Raw genomic sequence first — 10,510 nt, 5'->3', positions numbered from 1 at the left:
AACCTCAGGTAGATTAGTGAGCAAAATAACGATGGACTGGGATGCAGTCCCAAGTAATTACCAGTGTCTGAGATTAAGTAAATCATTACATCTATCACTTTTGTGTAAACTTCAGTGTTACACTCCAAGTGACACAGGTATGTCCAGGCCTCGGTCCTGTGTACACTCGTACACTCTGCCTCTGGGACCAAGCTGTACCTGACTCATGAGCCCTAATAGAGAAATCGGTCTTGGGTTGGCTGTGTCCCAGTTCCAGGAAGACCTGTCCTGGAGGTTTGGGCTGAACTGTTCCAATTGGAGCAGGATCAAGACAAATTTACATAATGGCTGGGTCCAAACTAAGGTGGCCTGGTGTGCACAATAACAATGGGCTGGGATGTGGGCTGTAGTAATTACCAGTGGCTGAGATTCATTCAAGTATTCCATCCATCACTTTGGAGTGTACTTTTACTTTTATATGAAAAACCGCAGCTGACCTGGTAACAGGTCTTGGCACTCGAGCAGGATCCGACACTGTGATGTCAAGAGGAGGCTGGCTGTGAAGAGGGCCGGTCTGGTTTCGGGACAAGGAAGGGTGCAGACCTGGATGTTAGCTACATTTGCTTGTGACAGGGTAGGATTCCTTGAAGTTGATAAAGTACTTGGGTCCAGCCCACAGGCCATCCTATAAAAGGCACAACACCTCCCCAAGACAAAGGCCTATTGTCCCTATCCTGGGAGCAAGTGCACACCTCCGACACACCCACTGAACTGCTAATTACTGGCTGGCAGAAGGGAGAGAATAAAATGCTGATTTAGCTTCTAGGAACTTGAGGAAATGAATCAATCAATTAGCAGTTATAAAGTAAAGCACTGTCACCACTATGGTATCTGGACGCTAAGGGTGCTGTATATCTGTCAAAAAGCCAGGTCGTGAGTTTCTCTCTGAAGTTCGCCAGTGAGGAGGCTGTTCGGAGGTGGAAGGCAGATCGTTCCAGGTCTTGGCAGCAAGGTAGGAGAAGGAGCGGCCTCTGCTATAGCTGCGAAGGATGGGGGGGTGCGAGGGTGTGCATGCATTCCCTTTGTAGCATTTCATTTACAGGGCATAATAGTCACCATATAAAAGACATTTATAAGCAAATAAAATCAAACATTCAGGTGTATTCCAATTGTACCATGTTTAAATGGGAAGCACAGGCACTTCCTCCCTTATTAGCAGCAGCAGTCAAGGGTTTCTGGATGCAGCAATTCATTCTTCCTGAATGGTGTGGAAACAATTTTTCTGGTTGTAGGGTTCTTCTTGAGTATGATCCCTCCCAGGAGATAATGAACCAGTTACTTATGGGTAACCTTCATCAGTTCAGGTCTCCCTCGCCACAGTCCTACATGGCCCTCCCGAGCCTCCCTGGGTTTGTAGGTGCAAACAGATGGAGCCAGAAAATACTTACACTACCTGTATTATGTTCACAAAGCTTGGGATGGTCAGCAAGTTTCAGGGTCAACATACATGTTGCCTCAGGAAGTGGGACTGGCCATTTTAGTAGTTTATTTGGTGATGCTCGGTTAGGTAAAGCACCTCTGCCCCAGAGATGGGATCTCATTGATCAAATGGCACAATGCAAAATGGTTGGCCCCTAGCTGAATGTAATGAGGGGGCCACAAGTCACCCACCCACCTGGAGTGGTGTGGCTCACTGGTTAGAGGCGGCAGAGAACGGCCCGGGACCAGGGTTCAATTCCCGACGCGGCAGGGTCGTGGACCAGGGTCAGCGGACTCGATATTTCTCGCCTCGGTGCCTACTCTAACCAGGGATCACACTCGGCAACTCTGGGCATTAGCTTGCTTCATCTCTACAACGGCCCCCCACATTCGCCGGGGATGCCTGGTTTCACCTTGGAGATACCCAGTAGGGACCATCTCACAGAGATAGCCAGGACGGGTTCCCCAGCGGTCTTCAGCACCACGACGCCTCAGGGCAGCAGTGCGCTTTACAAGACACATACATACATACATACACTTCTCACACAGGTATTCATTGGCCTTGAACCAAATGGTGCACCTCCTAAAGGGCTGGAAATCTGCAATTATGTAAACATACAATTCCAGCTGGCCATTTACACCTTGACAACAGCATCAGAAGGATTCATTCTGCCTCATCACTTCCCTGCTGAAGGGGCTGGAGGGGTGATATACCTAAAATGAAATTAATTAACGATCCTTTAATTGGAGCCCATTGTATCACAGACACAGTTTTCCAAGTGTAGGTTCTCCTATTATGATCTAATGGATTCTGGGATTTGTAGTTTTGGCTGAGTTCAACCAATTGGCCCAAAACACACCGGAAGTGAATGATCTGTAGAGGGAAAGCCCAGTCTTTGGTGATATGAACCTCTGACGTGTATGCTTGCAGCAGTCCACGCTCTACATTAAATATTATAGCAGAGTGCATCAAGGTCTCCTAGACATAAAAGGGTTTGTGCGCAGTTAGTAAGCAGCCTCTCTATATTGTTTCCACATTTCTTCCTCTATATTTTACCCACTTGGTCCTCTGAATCCCTTCAGGAAACTCCTTAAGACTTGGATCTTTAACCTCCCCGATGACTGGACTAAAGCTGCCATCTAGCCCTCCCTCCGCCAATAACGACCAGGCCACCTGGATTTGTCTAGCGCCATGATGCTCCCTCCGGAGCGACCGCTGCGCTATATAAATACCCCCTCACATTCACTCACATTCACAATCCCATTTCCTCCTCCACCCCCATGTGGGCGCGTTGCTCATTGGCACCAAGATGGTGCAGGCTGGATGGTGGGGTGAAAGGAGGGCACAGGCCCCGCGGGGAGCGAGTGCTCTTGGGGCCCAGGCTGCCATTGTTTCTTCCTCATTGAATGAAGAACTGACTGCTGCCTGCTGTCTTTCAGAAGAGCATATAAAAGGGTTTCTGTGTTTGTGCATTCAAGAACTGGAAACAATAATTTGTGTGAATAGGGAATCAAATATCAGATAGAGCCGTTTTACTGTGAAAATAGATACAATGGACTTCAGCAAATTCCATGCTACAGGCTGTTAAAAATTAGCAAAGTGTTTTAAAAACCCAAAATGTACAGTACAGTGACCCGCAGTGCAGCATCTGTGCATCGGGACTGGGGGCTGCATGAATACATCCCGACCCATGATGCCATGCCAGGCCCCTTTTGAGGTTAGGACCCCCTGGGGTGTTAATAGATTCCGAGCCATGAGGCCATTGGCAGTAGAAGTGATTAGGTTTACTGTCCACTGATCCATAAGGCCATGTCTGACCCCTTAAATTGGGGTAGGTCCATTGGGTTATTAATCGATTCTGATCCATGAGGCAGCGCCCGACCCCTTACTGTGGGCAGCTGTCATCACTGAATTGCTGCCTTTTAACCCACAAGAGTTTAATTAAGTCTTTTGTTCATCTCATTTTAAGTAACTTTTTTTAAACATGAATCAAAATTTACTGTACATTTTCAGAAAAACACAAATATTTGAATTATTTGGTAATTCACAATAATAAATTGTCAACTAAATCAAATGTACACTTCCATTCTGGACTGATTGGCTCATGAACAATCTTAAGAACGAATCCCAATGCATTTCGGGTTCTACAATACACGAACCCTTCAGGGGATGTAACAAATGTTCAAAAGTACTGACAGTGTCCAAATGTTCTTGCCACAGGAACCACTTGAAGAAAATCAAGGGAGTGAGTTCTACTCATGGACGTGTACAAAAGTAAGATTATAGTCGTACGCCCGCTATGCCTACGCCCGAAACCACTGTGTACGATGATGAACTCCGAATGGTTGTCGAGAGACTACTAAAACATTCTGAATGAGAATGTTCGGAAACTCTACAAAGTAATCCCGCGTGTGTGTAGATCTTCCGCATTAGTCGGAAATTATTAGCATTGAAATTATTCTTACATCAAGCTGCAGTTCCACTAGTCGTTACTAGATGTCCCTCACGAGTCAAATGCAAAACCATTGAAACCCTTTCATCAAGCATTTGCATTTGACTCTTGAGGGACATCTAGTAACCACCAGTTGAACTGCAGCTCTTTGTAGAATTATTTTGATATTGGATACTATAATATTCACTGCCCACTGCTAATCTTGTCCCATAATGCTTTGCAGGGCCTTTGGTTGGACTTTGCATGCTCCGTTAGCGTAGTGTCGGCGTTCCATCTGCCATATTTAGATGTGGCAGCAATAGGCTATTTTCTGCCTTCCCTGATGGCTGATAGTAATCTGTAACATCAGACCTGCATTTAATGCGAGCTTTAATTTAAGATGATTTAATGTCCATGTTGTGGTGGCACTGTCCTTGTGGTGGAATACTGACTGAGTGAGACCCTGGTGGTGTGGCGACAGGTAAGTACTACACATTATAGCCTCACTAAACATATATGTTGTGAATGAGTCAAAATGTATATGTAGGTAATGTGTAATGCCTTTTGTTTTACAAATAGCATAGTACAACAACATACACACACTATTAAATGTACACCCACAGGCCCCACAAGCACAACACCCCCAAGCAGCTCAACAGCAATACTTTTTTAAGTGCCAATACAGGTGTGTTCATTTTACCTTGATTTGTTGACAAATGAACACTACTACAGTACACATTAGAAAAAGTGTATGTAAGAGCAATGCATAAATGCACAGGGCTACAGCTATTGTCAACACATGATTCGTAGTGCGAGAATTTTAAACGTTTCTTACCTTAGGTCTTGGTGACAACAGAATTTTTTTGCATCGTGGTGGCAAAGAAGGACCTTCACGATGGGGTTCAAGATGGAAACAGACGCGGAATACAGGAAAAAAGTTGCTTTTTTATTCAATTTCGACAACTCAAAGTAGGAGGTATTCCATCCACAGTTGCTTTGACGAAAAGCCACATCCTAATTAGCTTGGTGGGAATCTTGGCTGGAGTCCCACTGACAGCCGCTTCTGCCTATTACTCCGTCGGGAGTCTGCGGGTGAGAATTCTTGGCAGAGTTCATGGGGCTCTGGCGGTCTTTCGTCTATGGACCTGGGACGGTGGGACCAGATCCGCCAACATCTAAATCAGGTCTTAAGGTTTCAGAACTGTTTTGGGGTGGTTCTCTTTCACATGGCATTTGCTCAATGTAGCTCAGCCACAGCCTTTCTGCTAGGTGATGGCTCTCACAGAAGTAGCAATAGTGTTGGCTCCAAGTAGAAGTATTTAAAACAAGGACAAAATGAAGCGCGACATCTCATCACCAGCCAGGGCCGGCTTTAGTGCCTGATGCGCCCTGTGCGACAATGTTTGTTGGAGCCCCTTAAAGACCTCTTTCTCCTCACCCCATCCCTTTAACACTGCTCCTTAGGTCTCCATAACCGCTCTCCCTTGCATGCATTTATTTTGTTTTATAGCTCCACTCATACCAGTGTTAGGTGTCAGAGCACTTTACATCACACACACATCACACAGAGACTGTGAGTGATATGTGTGTAAATCAGTGTATAGTAAAGATTACTTAAGAGAGAGGATAACAAGGTGTAGGAGTCACATGGCTTCCATACTGGTAGACACCATAGTTTAAGAGTTCTTGGTCTGGAGAAGCATAAACTCAGAATTTAAAATGTAACACCATGGTTGGGGGTTTTCTTTACTAATAGGAATTTCTACTCACATGAACCCTTTTTACAACATTAGGATAATGAAAGACTGGGAAAAAAATCCTAACTCTCTAACGTATACATTGCAGTTTGCATGCAGTCCTTTGATGACAGTTAATCACTCACTCTGCTATATTTGTATTTTAACATTTAAACTGCAAATAACAAAAGGAGTTTCTCTGACAAAAGCAGTAACCCTCTGAACTAGCTACAGTATAAGTGCTTTGCAGCAGGCATAATTACCCTTTGCACTACTGTATGATGAGTCAAATCTTCCACTAGACAAAACTCCCATCTCTCTCCAGGAAGAACATTAATCACCTGAGTTATTTTGACATTTTAATTATTGCTTGAACATTGCTGGAGGCAAGGTACGTGACAGAAGGTGCTTTTAGAATCACGATATACTTAAAAACAGGGCAGTTCCTGAAGTGGGACCGATCGCACCACCCTAGAGTTGGCCCTGCCACCTGACTGTCATCATCCTTTGTCGGAAAGTGCCTCTTCTGATATGTTGAGCCCCCAGTTTTTGCCTGGCAAATGATGTAATTTTGTCTGGAAGTGCACAGCGTCCCTGCCAACCAGGTTCCCTGGGCCAGCGCTCCTTCCCTAAACTGTACCTCTTGCTTCCACAAATGGCAGCCCTTTAGCTCACATATCAGCCCCTAGTAAAAGGAACCACGGGTACCAAGGACCTTGTGACTAAATAAGATCCCTAAGGGCTGCAGCGCACATTGTGCCACCCGAAGGGTCCCTTCACAAAGCACATACACACCGCCACTGCAGCCTGCGTGTCTTGGTGCCCACAAAACTGAAGAGTCGACATGGCACACATGCCCACAGACACTGCATGGGATTACATAAGAAACCCCCTAGCAGGCCTTAGCCTTAAGGCAGGGGGCACTATATCACCTGTGAGGGCATATCCGCATGAGCAGATATGCCCCTGCAATATCCTTGTTGATTTGTGGATATTGTAGGTGACCAGGGAAGCCATAGTAAGTACATTGGCTTGAGACTCGCCATTACGAGTTCCCCAGCTCCAAGATGTCTTCTTTGTATGGGATGTTTGATACCAAACATCTCATCATAATAAACCTGCACTGATTTCAGGACCGCTTGGTGCAGTCCCCTGAAAACCACCAATCCTTAGAGTGGTTGTCGACTCACCTAAGCCAGCCTGCTATCACCAGACAGTGTTCTCGCCTCTTGGGTGAGCACCGTTTTGCTCAGAGGCAGAGAACCATGCTGTCCTGCTTGGATTTGTTCACACCTCCCCTCTGGTCAGGAAGAGTCATCTATGGCATGAGCTTAGTAAGGTGACCTCAGCCTCTCCTGTTAGAAGGAGCACACCCCCTTTCTGTCCTTACCCCCTTTTTGGCAGGAGGACAGGCGGGAAAACTTAGAAAGAATAGGAGGTGTGCCCCACTTTGTCAACTCCACCCCTTAGATGCTGGAGGCGAGGAGAAGTACACTTTTCAGTGCCCACCGTTGTGAAGATGGTGAGACCTATCCAATCAGGGCTAGGGCTATGTTTCCTCCCACAGGAGGTGGGCAGAATAGAGGGTGTAAACACCCCAGGTAAGGGTCCCATTGGCCACTACCTCTCACTTCCCTGTAACACCCATAAATCCAGTATTTAGGTGTCATCCCCAGACCCTGAACTGCAGTTCTTTTTGGCCGAAGAAGAGCCAGATGCCACAGTCACACCAGCAGAAGAAGACTGCAAAGAACTATTGACTTGGCCCCAGCCCTATTGGCCTGCCGGTGACCCTCAATGATCCTGTGCCAAAAGACGACTAGTCTTGCAGCCCAGCAATCTCCAAAACCCTGGGAGGGCTGCCTGCCTTCAATAAAGATCAAACTCTACAAAGAACAACAGACCTGTTTAAAAGCAACCATCTTCAACCAAAGACTCAGTCACCTGAAGAACCGCAACACCCAATTCCACCTCTGCACCCGACGCCTTCGGCCCGAGTCCAAGTGGCCACAAGTTCCAGCGCTCCAGAGCCTGAGTCTCCCAGACTTCTTGATGTCACCTGCTACTTCTGTACGAAGACCCCCTCAACTGCGACCTCCTCTGGTAAGCTGTTTACGACACCAAAAGACACCCCTGAACCCGTCAGCCCTGGGCCTTGGTGAAAAGGGATAAAGGTGTCCCTCCATCCCGAGCAATGCAACTTACGCCTCCAGCTGTTGGTTTCCTTCGACTGGCCTCCTGGCCTGAGCCTGCAGCCAAATCTGATTTTGCCACCCGTGTAACGCTGATGGTGCACTGTTGGTGCTGCATTGGACCTTGCCCAGTGCTTGTCCCAACCCCTGGAGGATGGTCAACCAAGCCACCGTTACTTACCTGTAAGCAGCCTATTCTGTCAATGCTGGTGAGAATTCCTGGCGCAGTCGGTGGGACTCTTCCAGTCTTTCGTCTATGGACCTGCGACCGTGGGACCAGATCCGCCAACATCTAAATCAGGTCTTAAAGTTTCAGAACTGTTTTGGGGTGATTCTCTTTCACATGGCATTTGCTCGATGTTGCTCAGCCACAGCCTTTGTGGTAGGTGATGTCTCTCACAGCAGTAGCAATAGTGTCGGCTTCAAGTAGAAGTATCCAAACAGTCTGTTTACAGGCGAGGCCCTACAGTCTGATAGTTTAAAGGTGAGGCCCTACAGACGGGCCCTACAGTCTGATAGTTTACAGGTGAGGCCCTACAGTCTGATAGTTTACAGGTGAGGCCCTACAGTCTGATAGTTTAAAGATGAGGCCCTACAGACGAGGCTCCTCAGTCTGATAGTTTACAGGCGAGGCCCTACAGTCTGATAGTTTAAAGGTGAGGCCCTACAGACGGGCCCTACAGTCTGATAGTCTACAGGTGAGGCCCTACAGTCTGATAGTTTAAAGGTGAGGCCCTACAGACGGTCCCTACAGTCTGATAGTCTACAGGTGAGGCCCTACAGTCTGATAGTTTAAAGGTGAGGGCCTACAGACAAGGCTCCTCAGTCTGATAGTTTACAGGCGAGGCCCTACAGTCTGATAGTTTAAAGGTGAGGCCCTACAGACGAGGCTCCTCAGTCTGATAGTTTACAGGCGAGGCCCTACAGTCTGATAGTTTAAAGGTGAGGCCCTACAGACGGGCCCTACAGTCTGATAGTCTACAGGTGAGGCCCTACAGTCTGATAGTTTAAAGGTGAGGCCCTACAGACGGGCCCTACAGTCTGATAGTCTACAGGTGAGGCCCTACAGTCTGATAGTGTACAGGTGAGGCCCTACAGTCTGATAGTCTACAGGTGAGGCCCTACAGACAGATAGTTTACAGGTGAGGCCCTACAGTCTGATAGTTCACAGGTGAGGCCCTACAGTCTGATAGTTTAAAGGTGAGGCCCTACAGTCTGATAGTGTACAGGTGAGGCCCTACAGTCTGATAGTTTACAGGTGAGGCCCTACAGTCTGATAGTGTACAGGCGAGGCCCTACAGTCTGATAGTTTACAGGTGAGGCCCTACAGTCTGATAGTTTACAGGTGAGGCCCTACAGTCTGATAGTTTACAGGTGAGGCCCTACAGTCTGATAGTGTACAGGCGAGGCCCTACAGTCTGATAGTTTACAGGCGAGGCCCTACAGTCTGATAGTTTACAGGTGAGACCCTACAGTGTGATAGTTTACAGGCGAGGCCCTACAGTCTGATAGTCTACAGGTGAGGCCCTACAGACAGATAGTTTACAGGTGAGGCCCTACAGTCTGATAGTTTACAGGTGAGGCCCTACAGTCTGATAGTTTAAAGGTGAGGCCCTACAGTCTGATAGTTTAAAGGTGAGGCCCTACAGACGGGCCCTACAGTCTGATAGTCTACAGGTGAGGCCCTACAGTCTGATAGTTTACAGGCGAGGCCCTACAGTCTGATAGTTTAAAGGTGAGGCCCTACAGACGGGCCCTACAGTCTGATAGTCTACAGGTGAGGCCCTACAGTCTGATAGTTTAAAGGTGAGGCCCTACAGACGGGCCCTACAGTCTGATAGTCTACAGGTGAGGCCCTACAGTCTGATAGTTTACAGGTGAGGCCCTACAGTCTGATAGTGTACAGGTGAGGCCCTACAGTCTGATAGTTTACAGGTGAGGCCCTACAGTCTGATAGTTTACAGGTGAGGCCCTACAGTCTGATAGTTTACAGGTGAGGCCCTACAGACAGATAGTCTACAGGTGAGGCCCTACAGTCTGATAGTTTACAGGTGAGGCCCTACAGACAGATAGTCTACAGGTGAGGCCCTACAGTCTGATAGTTTACAGGTGAGGCCCTACAGACAGATAGTTTACAGGTGAGGCCCTACAGTCTGATAGTTTACAGGTGAGGCCCTACAGTCTGATAGTTTACAGGTGAGGCCCTACAGACAGATAGTTTACAGGTGAGGCTCCTCAGTCTGATAGTTTACAGGCGAGGCCCTACAGTCTGATAGTTTAAAGGTGAGGCCCTACAGACGGGCCCTACAGTCTGATAGTCTACAGGTGAGGCCCTACAGTCTGATAGTTTACAGGTGAGGCCCTACAGACAGATAGTCTACAGGTGAGGCCCTACAGTCTGATAGTTTACAGGTGAGGCCCTACAGACAGATAGTCTACAGGTGAGGCCCTACAGTCTGATAGTTTACAGGTGAGGCCCTACAGACAGATAGTTTACAGGTGAGGCCCTACAGTCTGATAGTTTACAGGTGAGGCCCTACAGTCTGATAGTTTACAGGTGAGGCCCTACAGACAGATAGTTTACAGGTGAGGCCCTACAGTCTGATAGTTTACAGTTGAGGCCGTACAGTCTGATAGTTTACAGGTGAGGCCCTACAGACGGGCCCTACAGTCTGATAGTTTACAGGTGAGG

General features: G+C 47.5%; 1 protein-coding gene across 1 annotated transcript in view; it reads left to right on the top strand.

The window, feature by feature from the left end:
• The first annotated feature begins 875 nt into the window (after positions 1-875).
• LOC144816669 (equilibrative nucleobase transporter 1-like) overlaps positions 876-10,510 on the top strand; it is a 475,323-nt gene continuing 465,688 nt past the window's right edge. Inside the window, exon 1 of the mRNA XM_078674312.1 lies at positions 876-991. The gene's annotated coding sequence lies outside the window, so the exon portion shown is untranslated. The remainder of the gene's footprint in view (positions 992-10,510) is intronic.

This window comes from Lissotriton helveticus, chromosome 1_1 (genome assembly GCF_964261635.1).
Source record: "Lissotriton helveticus chromosome 1_1, aLisHel1.1, whole genome shotgun sequence".
NCBI classification, from domain to species: domain Eukaryota; kingdom Metazoa; phylum Chordata; class Amphibia; order Caudata; family Salamandridae; genus Lissotriton; species Lissotriton helveticus.
The sequence above is the reverse complement of the archived record's forward strand: the minus strand, read 5'-3'. Positions and strand labels throughout refer to the sequence as shown.